Raw genomic sequence first — 23,618 nt, forward strand, 5'->3', positions numbered from 1 at the left:
TGTTATACTGCCCATCATTAAAGAAAAATGCATTTCTAATTCTGGGTTGTCAATTTCTCTTCTTTTCAAAAAATTATCAGTGCATTTTTATCTGTTTCTGTCACATAAAAGTAGAATTAAAAGGCTGTTTTACAATACTTTTTTCTGGAATTCTAAAAATAATACTGACATCTAACTGTAGCCTTCTAGGAAAAAAAGTAATGTAACCTTTTACATGCAGATCCCAACCTGTCACAATTGTATGTATTATATATTAAATTATTAGACTAATATCTGAATCTATTTCCTTTATCCTAATTGCGTCTTGACTGTGTCCTTACTGTTCCAAACCAAGTTATCAGGTTACTCCTTCTTTTACTTCCTGTTTACTTGAAACACACATATATAATATCCTAGAATACTATGCCAGAAAATACATATTCTTACCCTGCTTCACCATAATAATGATTATCCAAATTTTCATCTGACAATGTTCTTCTAAAATTGCTAAATTACCTGTTTGGTTTGGTAAACTATATGCAAATGTATCTCATCAATTCCTCTTTCATTATTTTATTTTCAATGCTGTTTTTTATTCTCCACTGTTAAAAAGTTGTAGTTTGCTCTGCTGATACTTAAATCTGTTTAAACATATCATTCTTTTAAAATTTTATTTGCATTATACTATACATTAAAGGTAATAGCCAAGTTTATCAATTCTTTTTTTCCAAAAACTCCTCAAATATTTATAGAATTCAATGTTGAGCCCTTCTGTCAGAGGGATGCTTCTTTTCACTCACAATCATATTGTTCTGTCAATTTTTTAAACATTCAAAAGATTTCACTAAAAGATCATACACAACAAAAACAAGATGGGTGTTAAGAAGCATCAAACAATCCAATTTACACCATGACGACTTGACCTGAGAGTCTTCCAGTATCTGGAAACTAATTACATTACAGGCCCTTAATAGCTGGGATGTATTTTTCATGGAAATGCATGCATAACTACACAGTCTCCTTGTCTGAGTTATTAATACTAACTTTCTAGTTCCTGAACTATCTTCAAGAAGGTAGACATTTAACACCCACACTTCAGCATGTGCTTCTTAGACAACTTGACATTTCCTTGTCAAAACCAATCCCATTTTCCAGAACACCTGAGGTTTTTCCTCTCATTCCCAAGTTCAGATCTCTGAGACACACCCATTTCAAGGTAACTGCCTCTCAATATGTGTTACTCTTTAAAAATTTAGAAGTGAGCATACCCTTGAAGAACATATAAGATATTTAATTTTAACAAAAAATGTTTATATTATAAGTGAAATGTATCTACAGATATCTGAGAAAAAAAAATGAGACCATGGTTTAATAATTCTAATCCAGGTCAAACCCACATCTACGTGGGAAAAATATGTCATGCATAATATGCCTGGAAGTTACTCAAAAGAGCTCAAAAGACAGAGCTAGGTACTCTTGCAGCCTCAGTAAATTTTCAAAATGCTTCAATACCATCCCCTCCTTATACTTTCCTTTATTTACTCCACAGTCCTTTCAACCTTTACCGTAGTCAGTCAACCAAGTAGAGACAGTAAGACCAACTATGCTCTAACATAACTGCAACTTATGACAAGTTGAGATTACCTGCTTAACATAAGGGCGAAGCTTTCTAGCAATATTTATATAGCACTTTTAAGACGTTCTTTTACATGCATGATCTCACCCACCCTACTCCAGTCACTTAACTACATACAGTTACTCAAACCTCATGCTCCTTTACCCCACTGGGGACTCTGAAAGATCTTGGGAATCCCAAATGTAGACACCTAAGGCTAAAATGACTAATTGAAAATGTACTAGATATTGTATTCACTAAATGGGTTTAGAAGATACATAGACAGTCTCTTTGTGTCTCCTTGGTCCCTCACCCAAAATGTAGTTCAAAGCCTCTGTAAGATTGCATATGAGAGTAAGGGAAAACATTAAAAGAGCAACCTCATCTCAGTGGGTTATGAAGGCATCAAATCAGATGTGATCCTCAGGATGGAGCAGGAAGAAGCACCATGGATTTTTAAGGATGCATGTCTAGGCTGCCACTGTTGACCAGGTACCTGACAAGTAAACTTCCAGATGAAAGGACAGCAAAGCATGCTTTGAAGATAAAGTGCACCCTTCAATTAAAAAAAAATTGCCCAAGACAAGAAGCTATGAATAATGTTCAGGAAAATATCATTTTTGAACACTGATAATTTCTGTTCAATTCAAAGTTTTAATAATTGAAAGACTTCTGGAAAGAGTTTGAAATATAATTTAGACCTGGTGGGTTTTAAGGTAAACTACTCAAAAAAATAAGTTGCATAGGAAGTTGTTAGATAAGTGTACAAACTGTGATAGAAGACATAACAGGAAAAATCCTGGGAATGCAACCACTGTGAGAAAGCTTTCAGCCATAACACAGCACTTACATATGAACTAGCAGTAACCAATTATCTTATGTACAAATTAATAAAGATCCACCTGAGGAGAAACTACACATCTGTGAGGAATATGAAAAAGCTTTCTGCCACAAGTCTGAACTCATTAGGCATCAGAGAAATCACACTAGGGAGTAACCATATGGGTGTACTAACTGTGAGAAAACCTGTTCACATCAGCCAACCCTCATCAAACATCAAAGAATTCACACTATGTTTTTTGTAGGAAAGCCTTCACTCATAATCATATCTCACAGGATATCAGAGAACACATACAGGAGAAAGACGCTTTGTGTCTTTGTGCAATGAATGTGGAAAGTCATTTGACAAAAAAGTCATACCTCAATGTACATTGAAAAACCCATGCAGTATAAAGACCTGTTGTTGTAGAGAATGTGGAAAATCCTTTAGTCAGAAGTCATGCATCAATAAATATTGGAGAACTCATACAGTAGAGAAAACTTATGGGTGCAATGAATGTGGCAGTTTTCTACCAGAAGACAATACTTGTAGACATGATAAACTCATGCTAGAAAGAATGCCTAGAAGAACTGAAATATAATTGTGAGACAGCCTTGATCAAGATACCCAATTTCATTGTGTATTCAGGAATGAATCCTCAGGAGAAATTTTATCAATATAGAGAACTTGTACAAACTGTTTTGGCCTAAGTGCCATCACGATTTAATTTTATGAGGGAGATTACGAATATACTTTAAAAACATATGAATATACTTTAAAAACATAATCACTCTGGAAAGAGTGAATTCTGGAATGCAAAAGTTTAAGAAGGTATTATGAATGCCCTGGATGCTTAATACCAAGTTTTTTTTTATCATTCTGATAATTTTAAAAGGCCTGCTTTCCTGAGTTGCCATGTCATCCACATAAGAAAAGAAATGTTTACTTGAAACCTACTTTATTCAACGTTTTCCTCCAGGTCAGAATGTCTGATCCTGATGAGAAAGGCTATGTAATCATAGATATAGACACAATTAAAAGAATGACAAGAAATACTAGACTTAGTCCATTTACATTGCTATTACGAATTACCATAAACTAGGTGGATTATAAACTACAGAAATTTATTTCTCAAAATTCTGCAAGCTGAAAATCCAAGATCAAGCCATCCATAGATTTAGTGTCTGGTTCATAAACAGCTATCTTCTAACTATAACTTCACATGCAGTAGAGGAGAGGAAGCTCCCTGGGATCCCTTTTACAATGGTACTAATTACATTTATTAAGGACTTCTCACTCATAACCTAATCAACTCTCAAAGTCTCCACACCCAAATATTATGACATTGAATATTAGCTTTCAAGATATGAATTTTGAGGTGAAGCAAACTTTCCAATTATAGCAATACCTCACACAATTCCAATAAATATATTTTAAGAACAGCAGATGAATGCTTTTCAACAAAATACGTTATGAAAATAGTGATAAGAAGTATAAAGCATGATAGAACAATCACTATTGAAGAATTTGAAAGAGTGATTAAAAATCTAAGAATAAAAAATGCTGCATACCCACATGGCTTAATAATTAGTTCTATCTAATCTTTAAAGGAAGAAGTTCCAAGATTATTTAAAATATTTCAATCTATAAAGTATAGCCCAAAATTTATTTCATAAGGTCAGGATAAGTCTAACGGCAAAAACAAATAGAGTTTTAAAAAAGTTCCAGATGAATCTTACTATTACAGAAACAAAAATTATAATTAAAATAATAGAAAATAGAATTCAATAATATACCTAAAGAATGATATATTATGATCACCACATAAGAATTATCTCAAAAAGTAGTAGAAAAGAAAGGGCAAAACTGTCACTTTTGCTGATAATATGATTGTATAAACAGACTTTCTTGTATATGTGGAAGCTAAAAGAAAAATAATATTGTCAAGGTAGAAAGTGGAATGATGCTGGGAAGGATATGGGTGTATATGAGGAAGGTGCATATAAAGAGTTTTTTTAATGGGCACAAACATACAGTTAGATAGAAGGGATAAGTTCTAATGTGCAATTAGAGTAGGGTGACTATAGTTAACAATAATATATTATACATTTCAAAATAGAAAATAGCTAGAAGTGAGGACTTAAAATGTTCTCAACACATAGAAATACCAGATGGTGATTGACATCCTTAGCATCCCGACTTGACCATTCCATTCTACTCATGTAACAAAATATCACAGGTACTCCATAAATATGTGCAAATATTTATCCATAAAATATATTCTAATATTCTTCCTTAGTTAAAACAATTTTCTAAGAAGGAAGGGTACAGAAATCTAGAGCAATTTTCTGTATTGACAATAAACACCTAATAACATATATGCACTTCTACTGAATCAAAGGAGTCAAGAATCCTAAGGGGCTATTTTAGGGGATGCCTGCCCCCATACTATATATTACTAACTTATATGAACACTTTCATTTAAAATATTAATAGCTTTCAACAGTTGCTACAAACATTTCTGCATTAGTTCATTCTCATGCTGCTATGAAGAAATACCTGAGACTGGGTAATTTATAAAGAAGAGTTTTAATTGACTCACAGTTTCACATGGCTGGGGAGGCCTCAGGAAACTTATGGTCATGGTGGAATGCACCTCTTCTCAGGGTGGCAGGAAAGAGAATGAGTGCCAAGAGAAGAGGGAAGCCCCTTACAAAACCATCAGATCTTGTGAGAACTCACTATCATGAGAAAAGCATGGGGGAAACCACCCCCGTGATTCAATTATCTCCATCTGTTCCTGCCCTTGAGAAGTGAGGATTATTACAATTCAAGATGAGATTTTGGTGGGGACACAGAGCCAAACTATATCAATTTCCCATAATTTAGTTGTCTTTTATAACATTTTTTCATGTATAGATATTAATTTTAGAATGCATAACTGTCACAGCATTCTTAGGGTGTTGCTTTTCCAGATGGAAACTTCTGTGGCTAGTGGTGCCTTTCCCTGAGTTTTGCTTGGGCCTGTTGGGCTTGTTCTGCCCACTCAGCCAGGCAGGCTGCACTTGACTCACACTATCAGCCCAGATCCCATGCCTGCCAAGGGCAAGCCAGGCAGGAGTTGTGAAGGGTGTGTGAGTAAGTGAGTGTGGGGTCCGGCCACTGTGCAGAGCCAGGCACAGCAGCTGCTGTGGTGGGGCTGGCAGATTTAGGTGCCAGCACAGGCATTGGCTTCATGCAAGGCTGTGGCTGGATTAGATGTACTGCAAGTGGCTTCCACTGTGGGCACCCATGCCTGGGCAAGGGGAACACAGTGGTACCCAGAAGCTTGGAGACACCAAGAACCACAGAGCCCCAAAGAGGGTGTTACAGCTCTAGCTCAGGGAGTCCCTAGGTCTGGGGTTCCCGAAGGACTGCAGCTCTTCTCTTCTTCTCATTGGCACAAAATGGAGGACACAAGGAGGGAGCATGTTTCAGCCCTGTTTGTGTTACAGCTCCTTGAGTCCCATAATTTGGCAGGTCCTGAGTTCTTATCCCACATCCAGGAAGAATGAGGTATGTGGACAAGTAGAGGGTAAGCAAGGTGGAGAGGAGCTTTATTGAGTGACAGAACAGCCCTCAGAAGACCCAAAGTGGATAGCATCTTTCTGCAGGCAGGTTGTCCTGATGAGTGTCCAGCTCTCAGTGGAAAAGAGATCTGTAGTAAGTAGCTCCTTTCTGCAGGCAGGCCATCTTGATGAGTGAGTGAATCTGGCTGAGTCTGGGGTTTTTATGTGAATGGAGGAAGTGTATGCTGATTGGTCCATGGTGACCATAGGAAGGTCTGGAAAAAGTTCCACCCGATTGGCTGAATGGTCATCAATGAAGTTCTCATTCCAGGCTGCAGACTTCCCCTGGAACTGGCAGCTTGGCCCCCAGGCTTCAGGCCGTCCCTGGTTGGAAGGTGGGGTTTCACCAAGACCCAGCATGGAGCAGGTGTCAGGAGTCAGGAGAGGATGGCAAGCAGAAGCAGGCATTTTCAAGCCTGCAGGGGCAGGGGGAGTCCTGGGCCCCCAAGAGCTCAGTAATGCTGCAATTGGACAGCTGCAGCTCTGGGCAGGAGCGTGGGCTCCTGCCCTGCCAAGTGGGTTGGGGGTGGGGCTCTTGTGTGTTCCCAGCTCCCATGGTTCCATGGAGTGTGCAGCCCTGGCCTTGCCTCCCCTGCTGCAGCTGTCTTCCTCACAGTGGCCTCTCCAGACAGGCTGTCACCGCCATCATAATCAAGCATAACTTTTACTCTGTAATGACTTTCATTGTTTTTAAACTTACAAGGGCACCAAAAAATGAAAAAAATTCGGCTTTAATTTTATTTATCTTTCCTTTTTCTCATTACTGTCATTTTATAATTATTTTCATTTTCCTTTGTAATATCTGCATTATTAAAAGTTTTGTGGCATGTCAGTCTAAACTCTAAATTATATTATTTTTTGCCAGTCAACCAAATTTTTACTATTTTTAATAAAACAAATTTCCCTTTACCTAATAATTTATACATCTTCCTTTGAAACAAAGGTGAAAATCTTACACTCCCATGTTTTAAGTTGTAATATCTGCTGTTAAGTGATCCACTTCTTACACTTGAATTGTTATTATTGGATTGGCTTACACCATTGCTGCTAGCCTGTATTTACCTCCTTGCTCATGGATGCTCACAACTCTTCTCCTTTCCATCTTTTCCCTCTTTCATTCAACATCAATCTTATTTTCTGTGTTTGTTTCCTTTCATCCTTTTTGCTTTTTGAGCTTTTATCAGCTCTGTGCTACTCTCTTATTCTCTATTCGAAATTTTCCATTAGTTTGGATTCTTTTAAAGTTAGACTTATCCAGTTCTCACCAGTTTTGTCTTGTTTCACCCTCTCCATTCAATTATCTAGGTAATCATCACTATTTTCTATGGCCCTCAAAAAATATGAACTCTCTGTGTCAAGTAATTCATTTTTCATAAGAGTGTCTTCATCATAATAATATCTTATACAACATATTACTAATCCATAGGGTCTATATATAATTTATTTTTTGGTAGTTAGCGAGGTATAATTTAAATACATACATATACATTATTAGGCTGTTTGATGTTTAGGTGTATAAGAAAAGGGACATAGAACTGTATTTAATTTATTTTGGAAATAAAAACATGACTGGCCTCTATTATATAATAATTGTAATGTCAGAGGTATACATTGCCCTGAGAGGAGTTTAACTGAGTGTCTTGGACCCCCTAGTAAACACTGTTATATGTATATAAAATAGAATATTTAGAACTCCTCAAGATATTTCTATAAGAACAGAATGAGAAGTGAGGAGAGACAGGAATGAGAACAACTACGTAGTAGATTGGTAAAGTTTACACTGTGTTACCCCTACCCTATGGTCTCTGAAGAGTTGAGTCTAATAAATTTTTGAAATTTTTGAAGTGTTTTTATTGTTTTTATCTGGAAAACCACAGGTGGGTTTGTTTTTACTTTTGAGTCAATGTACTAAGAAACAAAATATAAAGCTGAAAACTGTAAGTTCAGAAGAAACAAATAGGTAAGTCAGGAGAAAATAAACTGATGTAAACTAGCCTAAGTGATAGAGGTTACTTAGGAATGCCAGAGTGTAGAATCATATTTTCATCCCTGAGAGAGAACTTGACTGCTGGATTTTATCTGATAACGTACCAAAGTACCTATCATATATTCACGTTGCTTATAGGTATAATAAAATTCTAAGTATAATTACATTTACCTAGACATGTATATTTCTTGGTCCAATCCAACCAACATATAAAAGTAACCACTAAAATCTACTTATTATCATAACTGTTCATTTTCCACATGAAAAATTAACAAAGATTCCATTACAAAATAAAGTGCTTTCTAATGGCATGAGCAAGCAGTTAGCAATTTAAGTATACAGATTCTCTCAGAATTGTACTCCTGTATTTCTGAGGAACAAATACAATTAAGAGAGAATTGTCAGAGATATGTCTGTGGAGGCACAAATTTGAACTGAACAAAAATATGAAGGCATTTTTAATTGATTGAACAAAGTGCCAGAAGCCTTATTATATTTTCTCACAGAAGCCAAATAAATAACAAAGTGTTAAACTATTTCTAGCTATTTTGAGCAGTAGCACTGTCACATAACTATTTTATCTATTGCTTTCTGTTAGATCAATGCACTGGTTCTTCTCACATAGTAGCAAAAATCCCAGGCATGACAGAAAGAATTGGAAGCTACAAATCGGAGCAGTTCTGAAATGGATCTGTCACTTGTTTAAAGACAATGGTTTAAATTCAAAGATATTTATCCAATATGTTCTTGTTAGGTAAAATTTCTATATTATTTTTCCAGTAAAAATATATATACATCAATAAGCACTGAGCTTAATATTGATTGTCCTAATCATCAAACTGGGATTTTCTCAGGTTAATTCTAAATATCTAGGTCTAAATATCTAGGTCTAATATCTAGAATCTACAAGGAACTTAAACAAATTTACAAGAATAAAACAACCCCATCAAAAAGCAGGTGAAGGATATAAACAGACACTTCTCAAAAGAAGACATTTATGTAGCCCACACACATATGAAAAAAATCTCATCATCACTGGTCATTAGAGAAATGCAAATCAAAACCACAATGAGATACCATTTCACACCAGTTAGAATGGCGATTATTACTAAGTCAGTAAACAACAGATGCGGGAGAGGATGTGGAGAAATAGGTACGCTTTTACACCGTTGATGGGAGTGTAAATTAGTTCAACCATTGTGGAAGACAGTGTGATAATTCCTCAAGGATCTAGAACCAGAAATACCATTTGACCCAGCAATCCCATTACTGGATATATACCCAGAGGATTATAAATCATTAGACTATAAAGACACATGCACATATATGTTTATTGCAGCACTATTTACAATAGCAAAGATTTGGAACCAACCCCAATGTCCATTAATAATAGACTGGATAAAGAAAATGTGGTACATATACATCACAGAACATTATGCAGCCATAAAAAAGGAGTTCATGTTCTTTGCAGGGACATGGATGAAGCTGGAAGCCATCATTCTCAGCAAACTAACACAGGAACAGAAAACCAAACACTGCATGTTCTCACTCATAAGCTGGAGTTGAACAATGAGAACACATGGAAACAGGGTGTGGAACATCACACACTGGGGCCTGTTGGGGAGTTGGGGGGCAATGGGAGGGAGAGCATTAAGACAAATACCTAATGCATGTGGGGCTTAAAACCTAGATGATGGGTTGATAGGTGCAGCAAACCACCATGGCACATGTAAACATGTATACTTATGTAACAAATCTGCATGTCCTGCACATGTATCCTATAAAGTAAAAAAAAAACCAAATCAATTGAAATTGTTTAAGTAATAATTAACGAGTCAAAGACATCATCCAAATATCTGGAATGGGATAAATATGAGATAGTTCGAACGTTAAATAAGGGGGATACAAAATAAGACGGGTCTGATTTGATGAAGGGTAATTATACACTATTTTGTATGAATTACTTAATCTCTGTAAAACTTAGTATCATGGCTTGCAAAATGGAAATAATGATAATAATAATAAAGTACCTATCTCAAAAAGATTGTTGTAGAGATTTAAAGAGTCGTAAATTGATTTCACACACCTGGAACCATGTCTGACAGATAGTAGGTGATGAATATGAAGTCTTATTGGGCATTAATATTAATGCCTAATTACTGCTTAAGATGTTAGCAGGAATGTGATTATCTTCTGTATCCCTACTGTAGATATTCTCTTAATGGAGGTTATTAAATTGTTTATCTTTCTTTCTATTTACATGGAGTCAACTCATCTGAATTTCTTCTTAAAATTAGTCTGGTATGCATGTCACTAATCTGGCACCTAGACCATTTTGTAACTTTTGCGTGAGGAAATTATGGGAGAATAAATAAAACACACTTATTTAATTAAGGTTCCTATTCAACTCAACACAGAATATTTACCTATCTAAAAAGGATTACCTCTTCCAGGAATATACGGCATGTAAGAAGAGAAAGGGCAATGCAACTAATGCCTGGCATGTGTGACTTTTCTGAATGTGGAACATTCTAAAGAGAGGCCTAGAGATTAGAGAGGTAGCCCTAAGGTTAATGACACAGTCAACACCAGTAATCTACAGGAAGCTAGTTAGGACAAACTATGTGGTTGGGAATCTAGAAATAATGTCCAAATATTATATATCAAACTAGAAAATATATGTTTTATTTTATTGCAAGGAGTTGCTCACTATTGCTGTGAAGTGCAAGAACTAGTTCACAGCTAATTAGGTGCCACGGCAGCAGGAAAAGATCAAACGTGGGACACAGAGAAAAGAAAAAAGGAAAAGTACATATTTCTGAACTCATCAATCCAATGGGACTTGAAGCCAATACAATTAAAATCCTGTAAGATGCATTCAAGTAAGATAGAAAATCATTATTTCACAAACATGTGGGTCGTCAGATGCATAAAAGAACATAATGAAATATATAGAAAATGAGGGAAAAGGGAATAGAACAAACATAGCAACAACAGAAGTTTACATTCAGATCCACTAGGGATTAAATTTAATTTCTTGTCTTATTGGGCGCTGATGTGAAAGTCCTCCCTATTTTTAGACATAATTATATCCCATAGCAGATCAAACATTCTTAATAGTGAAAAATCCCACCTCATTAACATCACCATCTCTTCATATCTACATTTTAATGGTAAAAATAAAATTGCTATTATTGATATAATCTTTAATTTCTATGATGAATATTTTTATTCAAAGACTTTACTGGATCTAAACTGATTATTGAATTTCTCCACATATTAATGTGAAATCGTTATTAGAGACAAAGAGAGAGAAATGTGTTTAAGAGACATGCTTAGAATGAAAGTGTTATTTGGGACCCAAAAATTAATTTATTCTATCCCATCATATTCTTTTCCATTCAAAACATGTATGAAACCCTTAATGTGTAGCAGGTAAATTGTGCTAGGTCGTTCAGATTGCATAAGGAAGTTACCTTACCTGTTCTATGCTATAAATGTCCTAAAAAGCCTACATAAAATAAAAATATTGGTATAATATGAGAGAATGTGTTGCCATACAATTCTATGTGGATTCGAAATAGAGGGAGAACATCAGCTTTGGGGATCTTGAAAGACTTTGTTAATATTTGAGGAGGGCCTTCAAAAATTAACAGGCTGTGTAAAGGTTGCATATTAGTTAGGGTTTTCTAGAGAAACAGAACCAATAGGAGACTCTGTGTGTGTGTGTGCGTGCACGCACGCGCGCACATGTGGGAAACACATAGGTGTTTCTTATTAGCTGGACTTTTATGTTTATTTTAAATAACACTATATATTCTATGTGCACTTTCTCTCTCTCTAAATACACACACACATACACAGAGGGAGAGAGAGATATATAGATACAGATATTTATTTTAAGGAATTAGCACACATGGTTGATTATAGAAACTGACAAGTCCAAAATCTGTAAGTAAGGTCAGCAAGCTGGAGCTCCAGCTCAAGTCCAAAGGAAGCCTACTAGCAAAATTCACTCTTCCTTGGGGCAGGTCAATCTTTTCTCATTTAAAGCATTCAATGGAGGGCCACCCACATTATGGATTATAATCCAGTTTACTCGAAATACACTGATTTAAATGTTAGTCTCATCTTAAAAAATATCTTCACAGCAACATCTAGACAAATTTTTGACCCTATATCGAGGTACTATGACCTACATAAGTTGAAACATAAAGTTAACCATAACAAGTAGAGATAGAAGAAGGGCATTTTAGGTAGAGAGGCTGTGATTTAAAAGAAAGAAAGTGACAATGCAGAAAGTTTGTTGTGGGATAAGAAAGTATGTTTCACGATATCTTAGTGTATCCTACTATTAATCAGATACACTATTCCAAACCATGATTCTTTTACTTCCAGTTGTTTGATTTTGAGAGATAACACAAACAAAAGGAACTTACACACACACACACACACACACACACACACACACACACACACACAATCTTTTTTTTTTTTTTTAGTCTCCATTTTCCAGGGACCAATGGGATGCCAATACCGGCTCCATTAGTGTGACATGAGAATTAAATGCATTGACATATGGAAAACTTCCAGCATAAAACTGGGTAAGGAGGCAGTGCTCAAGAGTTGAGAGGCAGCGTAGCGTAGCATAGCATTGTCATTAAAAGTCCAGGCTCTGGAAAATGGCAGAGCTCTAGTCCTGTATCTACCACTAAGTAACCTTGCATAAACCGCCTAATCTCTGCTCTTGTTTCCTCCGCTGAAAATACATGAAATTTTTTTTAAGTCTCAGAACACAGCCAGTACACAGCATATGCCACATAAGTGTTAACTATTAGTATGGGTAAAATGTCAGGATAATTTATTAGGCTAGTTCATGATGTTTTAAGTCATCATTAATCTTTAATTAATCTTGTTCTTGGAACTAACAGGAGACCAAAATATGACAAGATGGGCAAACCTTTTGTATTATGAGTTCTGGGTTCACTGACTCCAAGGAAGTATCAGTGGCTTGTATATATCATAGTATCTAAAACAAGAGTTGTTGGAAAACCAGAGGCCATTCTTCATCCAGGCCATTGTTTGGGTGGGAGCTAAGCCCACTTAAAAAGATACAGGTGCACCTGCCATGAAGACAAAAGATGAAGGGAGGCTGGAAGAATGTAGCTTCAACCCCACTCAGTCAGGGAGGGTATTTGGGGATTTTCTATGAGTTGGGGGATCTCAGAGATTATTTTTGCAAGCATCAGATGAATAACTTGCCATAATCTTCCTTAAGACCATCAGCAAAGGTCTTTGTTTTAAATCTGTTCAGTGGAAAGAAAAGCAGAGTGAACATCTCTGAAGCTTTCAAGAGTGGTCATGCTACATTCAGTGTATATAGGACCAATATTTGATAGCAGCATCATGTAACAGAAGAACTAATGGGGATGATGGAAAACATCAGGAGCTAATTAATAAAGGCCTGTTCCATTTTCTAGGTATTGTTTATGCCCTCAGGACCCTTTCTAACCATTTCTAGGTAATGATGACAGTGATGGTCCATGGGCCACACTTTGAATAGCATTTCTGGTCTCACGTGGCTTTTAAGACAATCTCAGCTGCACGCAGTGGCTCACACCTGTAATCCTAGCACTTTGGGAAGCTGAGACAGGTGGATCACCTGAGGTCAGGAGTTCAAGACAAACATGGCGAAACCTCGTCTCTACTAAAAATACAAAAATTAGCCGGGCCTGGTGGCGCATGCCTGTAATACGAGTTACTCAGAAGGCTGAGGGAGGAGAATCACTTGAACCCAGGATGCAGAGGTTGTAGTGAGCTGAGATCGTGCCACTGCATTCCAGCCTGGGCAACAGAGCAAGATTCCACCTCAAAAAAAAAAAAAAAAGACAATCTCTTGATGTCTAGCTATTTTGCTCTCTATAGCTGTATTTTTTTTATTATACTTTAAGTTCTGGGAGACATGTGCAGAACATGCATGTTTGTCACATAGGTATACACGTGCCAAGGTGGTTTGCTGCACCCATCAACCTGTCATCTACATTAGGTACTTCTCCTAATGCTATCCCTCCCCTAGCCCCCGATCCCATGATAGGCCCTGGTGTGTGATGTTTTCCTCCCTGTGTCCATGTTTTCTCATTGTTCAACTTCCACTGATGAGTGAGAACATGCGGTGTTTGGTTTTCTGTTCCTGTGTTAGTTTGCTGAGAATGATGGCCTCCAGCTTCATCCATGTCCCTGCAAAGGACACAAACTCATCCTTTTTAATGGCTGCATAGTATCCCATGGTGTATATGTGCCACATTTCCTTTATCCACTCTATCACTGATGGGCATTTGGGTTGGTTCCAAGTCTTTGCTATTGTGAATAGTGCTGGAATAAACATTCATGTGCATGTGTCTTTATAGTAGAATGATTTATAATCCTTTGGGTTTACACCCAGGATTGCTAGGTCAAATAGTACTTCTTGTTCTAGATCCTTGAGGAATAATAGCCACACTGTCTTCCACAACGGTTGAACTAATTTACACTCCCACCAATGGTATAAAACTGTTCCTATTTCTCCACATCCTCTCCAGTATCTGTTGTTTCCAGACTTTTTAATGATCACCATTTTAACTGGTGTGAGATGGTATCTCATTGTGGTTTTGATTTGCATTTCTCTAATGACAAGTGATGATGAACTTTTTTTCATATGTTTCTTGGCCACATAAATGTCTTCTCTTCACTCTTAGAAAAGAACACAGAAGGAGTTTTCTCATTAGCTGAGCTTTTTTTATGTTTACTTTAAAGAATGCTCTATAGATATTTATTCCATGTGCACTACTACATAGATATTTATTAATTATTCACTCATTCATTATACATTCAAATATTATTAATAACCAACTAAGTACTAGTCACTGCATTAAGCACTGGGAATACCATAATGGCAGGGAAAAGGACTGATGTCATCTGATTTATGCAATAAAAAGCCAATTTTTCAACAAGCTCCCAGTCAGCCACACAATCACCAAGGTAAACAACCAATACTGTATTTTACAGTATACTGTACACAATAAATTACATGAGCTATTCAACACTTTACCGTAAAATAGCCTTTATGTTAGATAACTTTTCCCAACTGTAGGCTAATGTAAGTGTTCTCAGCACGTTTAAGGTAGGCCAGGTTAAGCTATGATGTTCGGTAGGTTTCGTATTAGAAGCATTTTGGCTTTTGATATTTTCTACTTACAACAGGTTTAACAGGATGCAACCCCTCTGTAAGTGCAGGGCCCTCTCTAGTCTGTTGAATACATGAATTTGCAGGTCAAAGAGAGATTAACAGTGGAGCTATATATGACATTTATTTATTGGATAATCATACTAATAACCTGTTTATTCTTCACATATTTGGGACCAAGGTATCTTGCTAGACATTGATGAAGAACACCAAAGCAAACAAGATCCGTTCTTGCCTCTAGGGAACGTACAGGGAAAGCCTCATGATCACATTTATTAAAGTAAAAAGGAAAATGAATATATGCGTGAATGCGTAAGTTTCTACCTCCATTAGGTGTAATGTAGTATGACATTTTCTATTTAGTAATGATTTATTTAAACTGAGTTAAGAAGCTCTTTGTAAAATCTGACATTATAGTACATTTTAGCACATAAGAAACCTGGAAGTTTTCAAGTTATATGCCTATTCTCTGGACTTATAAACAGGCATGATTGTGCAGAGGGTCTCACTCATGACTGCACAAATCACATCGAGATTAAAAATAAATAACAATGCTCAGATTCTATACCCCTGTACCCACAGATCTAGAACACAAATTAAATCGTCTATTTTTTAAAGCCCCCACCCCCAGGTAATTCTCATTATTTTTAGGACTGAAAAATACTGGCCAAAGGAAAAAGGAAATTATGTTTTAAAAAGCAGTTTAGATAACTGGGGTGGGAAGTTGAAAATTGAAAAAAGTGCTTGCAGTAGAGTTGTTCTAATTTTACCTGAGATCTAATGCACCCTCCAAACAAAGCATTCTCTAAACTAAGCATTCCCCAACTTTGAAACAGAGTCTGAGGTTTCACCCTTCTCAGAAACTTAAGGTGCTTGTTCCAACTCCTCCAGTGAGAGAAGAACAAGAAGGCAATGTAACATATGGAATTAGCACATTATACTTTAATATGTTGTTTTCAAAGAAGAAAAGCAAGAAAAGAGTCATATGTGTGCCTTGAGGCAAGTTTGTTTGTCTAGTCATTTTTGTTGTTTTCTTTTTAACAAGAGTCTAAATCTCTATCTAACCTGAGTGGGAGTAGCTGTACTGGGACTGTCAATCTTGTAAAAGCTAAGAAAGGAGAGCGGCAATGTCAGTGTGGCAATAACATCACTATAGACAGTGTCAGTGACAGGGATGAATGTCAGTGTGGATGTGATGAGGGTGACAGTGATGGCAATAGAAAAGGTATACAAAAGTGACACCGATTTGTCACTCATCTCCGTGGTGAGGCCGTGACTTCAGTGGCATTTCTAACACAGGGAAGAGTCTCCTGAGCACTGACTGGATTTGCTGAGGGAGCTGCTTGGACTTTTCTTGGTGATACAAGAAGACATTAACATTTGCTCTCCTAGCTCTGAAGGATAATAGGATCATTAATATATAATCTTTTTAATTTTTTTTAATTTTGGGGGATACAGAGTACTTGTATACACTAGGGGGTACATAAGGTGCTTTGATACAAGTATGCAATGGGTAATAAAATAGTCACATTAGGGACCATGGGGTATCCATCCCCTTAAGCATTTATCCTTTGTGTTACAAACAATCCGATTATACTCATTTAGTTATTTTAAAATGTACAATTATGTTATTATTGACTGTAGTCACCCTGTTGTGTTATCAAATAATAGGTCTTATTATTCTTTCTAAATACTTCTTTTTGTACCCTTTAACCATCCCCACCTCGCCCCCCACACGCAAACCCTGATCTTTTTAATTCATTCTAACCACTAAGTAGGAGTCATGCTTTCGGGATCAGATCTGACTTGCAGGTGATTGAAACATGGGAAAAATTAACAATTTTAATGTCACAAAGGGTTCTATTTTTCAATCAATATAATTTGTGTGTATGTATGACAATACATATAAAAATAAAAAGTTTTGAATGATAAATACAAACAGCATCTTTTATATTTCTACATGTTTGAAGTTCCCACACAAATCAAATAAACACTCACTTTGAAAGAGACATTATTTTATTCCTGTTTATATATGTGCTTGAAAGCAGCACAAAGCAAGACATTGAAAATATTTTAAAATAAAATGAGACTAGCTATTAAAGTACCCTAATATGTTATTAATTCTGATCATATTAATTTTATTTCACCAGTTTAATTTGTCTTTTTTACACACATTTTAGCCATTAGTCTAAATAATTTACTTTAAGTAATATTTTTCTTCTCCATCCTGCTTTACTCTGTGGTCTTATCCAGTAAGTTGTAATTTACAGTGTATTAATAATTGTTGTTTTCTAGGAAATCTGAATTTTGCTCAGAGTTATGAAACAGTTTTTCATTTCCAGATGGATTTGTTTGTTTGCTATCTGACTTTGTTATTTATTTACTGTTTTATTACACTGTGACCAGAGAACACCTTCTGCCTTATTTATACTTTTTGAAATTTATTGAGATTTTCTTTGTGGCATAACATATGAAAAATTTTTGGAAATGCATCATCAGCACTCAGAAAAAAAGAAGCTGACTTCTGGTATTTTCAGGACACAGATTTCCATATATATATGTATATAGGTACTAAAGTAATCTTATGAATTGTGTTATTTCACTTTTTTCATGTTGGGTTCTTGCATGACTCTGGTGGTACAAGTACTTCTACCAGCATTTACACAATTTGGAGATCGAATTTTCTCTCTTTGTTTCACTAAATGTGCAATTTTAGGGTTTGTTTTTATTTTTGTGTTGATTCTCTTTATTTCCATGAGCAGCGGAAAGAGTCAAATGTAGGGAAATGTCGTCTTCTTACCAAAACCTAGTAAGATCCTACTAAATGAAAATTGGTGAAAATGTGAACAGCAGCTAAGTGGAAGCTTAGCTTTGGCTAACCAGCAACAACAACAAAACAAAAAGAAAAATAATTTCCAATTCTTAAAGGCACTAAGATAGGATTGTTTCCCGTTTAATGGGACTGATATAGTTAGGTCTGTCCAAATCTTGAAGTTAATAAAATGTTTGTTTATTTAAAACATATATTCTGTAAAACAGATGTTTCCCTATATTAAACTACCTTTACACTAATTATCCCAAACTACTGAGAGTCTTATGTTATTTGTCATATGATACCTACGAATGAATGTATCAGGTCAACACAAGTTTTCAATAGAATGAATTAAATCAAATCCAATTTTTCATGACCAAATAATCTGTGAACTGACTTCAGGTTTTTTAGGGAACTCTTCTTAACCCTATGAAACAAATCTTCGACTCTCGCCTGATTCTATAAACAAAAATGGGCATCAAAACTCCCAGGATATTAAAAAAACTCTATTATAAATTATAATATGATGCAATAAACTGAGACAATATTGATATTATTTTCTCCTCTTACATAATTATAATTTTTGTCATTATTAAGAATACCAGTTTATGCAAAAAATTTTTTTTTAAGTTAGGGCTTTTGAGTTCACAATTCCTTTTCTCAGCTAAAAAATTAGGAATATCTCTAAGTTGGTTCAAGTAGGCACCATTCTTTAAGTGGCTTTCCTGCAGTTGCTATTTCGTTGCCTCTTGGCTGAGCCAGCCTTTGCCAGTGGCATAAGCACTTTGTCGCAGTCAATGAAATTGATAAATGAAGTACTCTTATGTAAGCAGGAACTATTAATAAAACTGCCCTTAATGGGTGGTCTGGCTGCTTATACCATGCACACTCCTATGCTGACATACAGGAAGAAATAAAGGACATATTCATCCTTGTCCTTTATTGATCTGCATGACAGTTTTACTTTATGGACAAATACTAGAGCTAAATTTTGTAGTTTATTGTCTTGGTCAAAACGTTTGCTCTCTTTCTAACATATGTAATACATTATTAAAAAAAGGAAGTAAATGTACTTAGTTTTGCTTATATGAGGCAATGATAACATATGATTTGCTGCAAACAATTTTTTCTTTGTTCTAACAAAGAGAAAATTCTTTCTTTGTCAGCAGAGAGAAAGAAAATAATTTATGTAGTGTAGAAATGGCTTGGTGATTTAAAAGCCAAAACTGATGATTTTTTAAAAGATAAATACAATCACATGGTATATATTATTTTAAAAGGTACTCTGGCTTATAGATCAACACTAACATTTTTTTACATTTTAATATTTTTTTTTCCTAATCATTTTTGTAAGTCTGTCCCTTGCAAACACTTTGTCTGCAGAAAGGTCACAAAAACAGGCTCTCATATTATCTTCTAGAAAACATTATATTTTAACTTTCAAATTAAGGTTTATAATCTAATCTGTTATAATTTGCTTTATGACCACGGAAGTGCCAATTTATTAAATCTCCCATGTGTACTTGAATAGACTATATACATACTTTATATTTGTTAGATATAGTGTTTTATTTAGGTAAATAAAGCCAAGTTTACTAGGTTGTTTAAATTTTCTACTCAATGTTTTTCAGTTTATTTCTTCTTTCAATTCTGTCAACTGTTTCTTTAAATATTTTAAAACTATTGTGTATGAATATGCGTTTAGGATTTTAATATATTTCTTTTAGATTGATCCTGATTTTTTTTTAAGATGGAGTCTTGCTCTGCTGCCCAGGCTGGAGTACAGTGGCACGATCTCGGCTCGCTGCAACCTCTGCCTCCCGGGTTCCAGTGATTCTCCTGCCTCAGCCTCCCGCACAGCTGGGACTATAGGCGCGTGCCACCGTGCCCGGCTAATTTTTGTATTTTTGGTAGACACGGGGTTTCACCATGTTGGCCAGGATGGTCTTGATCTCTTGACCTCGTGATCTGCCCACATCAGCCTCCCAAAGTTCGGGGATTACAGGCATGAACCACCATGCCCAGCCAGTGATTTTGTTATTAAATATCTCTCCTTAATTTTAGTAATACATACTGGCTTAAAAACTACTTTGATACTACTCTTTCTATACCAGGTCCCTTTTGGTTAACGCTTGCATAGTTTCTATCATTTTATTTTTAAATGTTTTCTCTCCTGAATTTGTCTTTTAAAACCAGTATATAGTAAACTCTTTTTTTTTATTCCGTTAGAAATCTTTGCTATTTATTTGGAATATCCTGTACTTTTACTTTAAATGGATTATTAATTTATTTGTGCCTTAATCTACTACCTTTTTTTTTTTTTGAGACAGAGTTTCACTCTTGCTGCCCAGGCTGGAGTGCAATGGCACGATCTTGGCTTACGGCAACCTCTGTCTCCTGGGTTCAAGTGATTCTCCTGCCTCAGCCTCCCGAGTAGCTGAGACCACAGGCATGTGCCACCACGCCCAGCTAATTTTGTATTTTTAGTAGAGACAGGGTTTCTCCATGTTGGTCAGGCTGGTCTCGAACTCCCAACCTCAGGTGTTCCGCCTGCCTCGGCCTCCCAAAGTGCTGGGATTACAGGAGTGAGTCACCGCACCTGGCCTCTTAATCTACTTTTCATTTGTTTTTTTTTTTAGTGTTCTCTACTTTCTTTTTCTCTATTATTACCTTATTATTTAATTTCACTATTTTTTAGTTTTTTAGATATACATGACTTATTTTTCTTTGGTTTACAAAAGAGAATACAACGTGCATTTATTAAAATGTATTAAGTACTTTTAGATCTCCTGAAAATTGCCAAAGACTTTTAATATTTTAACTACAATTAACCTGCCATCTTGAATGATTTTGTGGCATGTATTTCAATTTATACCTACTGATCTACTAATTTATATACATATTTAAGGAAGAAAATACATCTTATATTGCTTTTACAGTCAATATTTATTTAGGCTTATTCAGATATGAAAATTAGAACACATTACTGATTCCAAACAGGTTATTTTATTTTACGTTCTCACCAATAATGTAGGAATGTTCAAGTTGTTCCTCATTTTTGCCAACATTTGGGTTTATCCGTTTTTATTTATTTTTTAAAAATTCACCCATTAGAATGTAAGGGAACTCTCAATGTGAACACCTTTTTACATGTTTGGCAATTATTCACATATCTTCTTTTATGAATTGTCAGTCTGCACCTTTGCTGATTTTTTAAACTGGGTAACTGACATTTTATTATTAATTTTTAGGAGTTGTTTAAATATTAAAGAAAATTTTTCTTTGCATGTGTATGACAAAGAACAAGATTTATAGTGTACATATTATATATAACATAATAATTACATTAAGTTAAATATACAATTTAAATAGATATGGGAAAGAATAGTTTCCACAATGTATGTAAAAATGCCTATTTTTAAAAACGCATATTTCGTAGTGCAGAAAACTTTAAGTTCAATTTATCATTTTTCCTTTCATGGTTACTGCTGTTTGTTTTCTGTGAAAAAATTGTGCTTGTATTAATGTCGTGAAAATATTTTTGACTTTTTTTTAGAAACTTTATGTCTTAGACATATAAGTATATTTGATTTATCTCAAATTCATTTTCATGACCTTGTATCTGCCAAATTTTAAAATTCAGTTATTAATTCTGTTCATTACTTTTAGATTACTTTGGAGTCACACATGCTATTGTTGGGCTATAAGGCATCCTTAGTTTAGATTATTTTGGATGTTTGTTACACATAATCACATTATCTACAAATACAGACGGCTGTACTTCTTCCATATATGTATATACATACAAAAACATATATATATACACACACTTTTTTTCTTGATTTCTTTAGGAAGGAACTCCAGGGTATGGCCAAGTAGGCACGATGGCAGTGAATACCATTGTCTTATTCTAGACCTTAAGGGAAAGTGTTCAATACTACATCACAAAATATAATATTACCTGTAGGAATATTGTAGATATAATTTGTGAGATTGTGTTTTCTTCTTGTCTTAGTTTACTAAAAGTTTTTTATAATATAAGAATTTTGAAATATGTCAGGTATTTTTTATGCATCTAGAGTTATAAATTTTACCTTAATTATGTTAATGTGTTGAATCACATTGATTTTTCAGAAATTTTAAACCATTTTTGTACTCCAAGGATAAATACTACTCTTTTGGCTCATTTGTTTGTTTTAATGTTAAACAATTCTTTTATTACTACTGTAAATTAAAATTGGCTATGAAGTGTTCACTTAAAAATGTTTCTGTTCTTATGGCTAATCTTTTAAGGGGCTGACAAATAGTTTTGCATGATATGTGCCTATAATTTGCATTCTTTTAATATCCTTGTCATGTTTTGTTACCGGAATTTTTCTGGCTTCATAAAACAAGTTGAAAAGTGCTCCCTTTTATTTTCTTCATGGATATGTTTGTTAAAAACAAAAGATTAATAGTATAATCTCTTATGTGTATAAAATTATGTGCCTCCAAAGCCATCCAGATCTGAAATTTTACTTTGTGGAGTTTTAAAATTGTGAATTCAAAATTTTAATGGATATAAATTTGTATATATATATGTTCTACTTGTTTTTTCATTGTTGTCTTGGTTACTTGTGTTTTTCAAGCAATTTGTTAATCCTAAATTACCAAATATTGGATATGGCTATTCACATTCATATTCTCTTGTTATCTCTTAAGTTACAGGATATGTAAACATGCAATTTTTTGACCTTGATTCTTATCATTTGCATCTTCTCTGCCTTTAATACTGTTGAGCGGGGAGTGGAGCCAAGATGACCAAATAGGAACAGCTCAAGTCTACAGCTCCCAGCTTGAGCGACACAGAATACGGGTGATTTCTGCATTTCCAACTGAGGTACCAGGTTCATCTCACTGGGGAGTGTCGGGCAGTGGTTGCAGGACAGTGGGTGCAGCGCACTGAGCATGAGCCAAAGCAGGGTGAGGCATCGCCTCACCTGGGAAGCACAAGCGGTCAGGGAATTTCCTTTCCTAGTCAATGAAAGGGGTGACAGATGGCACCTGGAAAATCAGGTCACTCCCACCCTAATACTGTGCTTTTCCAATGGTCTTAGCAAACGGCACACCAGGAGATTATATCCTGTGCCTGGCTCGGAGGGTCCTAGGCCCACGGAGCCTCGCTCACTGCTAGCACAGCAGTCTGAGATCAAACTGCAAGGCAGCAGTGAGGCTGGGGGAGGGGCACCTGCCATTGCTGAGTCTTGAGTAGGTAAACAAAGCGACCCGGAAGCTCGAACTGGGTGGAGCCCACCACAGCTCAAGGAGGTCTACCTGCCTCTGTAGACTCCTCCTCTGGAGGGCAGGGCATAGCCAAACAAAAGGCAGCAGAAACCTCTGCAGACTTAAATGTCCCTGTCTGACAGCTTTGAAGAGAGGAGTGGTTCTCCCAGCATACAGCTGGAGATCTGAGAACAGACAGACTGCCTCCTCAAGTGGGTCCCTGACCCCCGAGTAGACTAACTGAGAGGCACCCCCCAGTAGGGGCAGACTGACACCTCACATGGCCAGGGACTCCTCTGAGACAGAACTTCCA

Source organism: Nomascus leucogenys, chromosome 15 (assembly GCF_006542625.1).
Source record: "Nomascus leucogenys isolate Asia chromosome 15, Asia_NLE_v1, whole genome shotgun sequence".
Taxonomy (NCBI): domain Eukaryota; kingdom Metazoa; phylum Chordata; class Mammalia; order Primates; family Hylobatidae; genus Nomascus; species Nomascus leucogenys.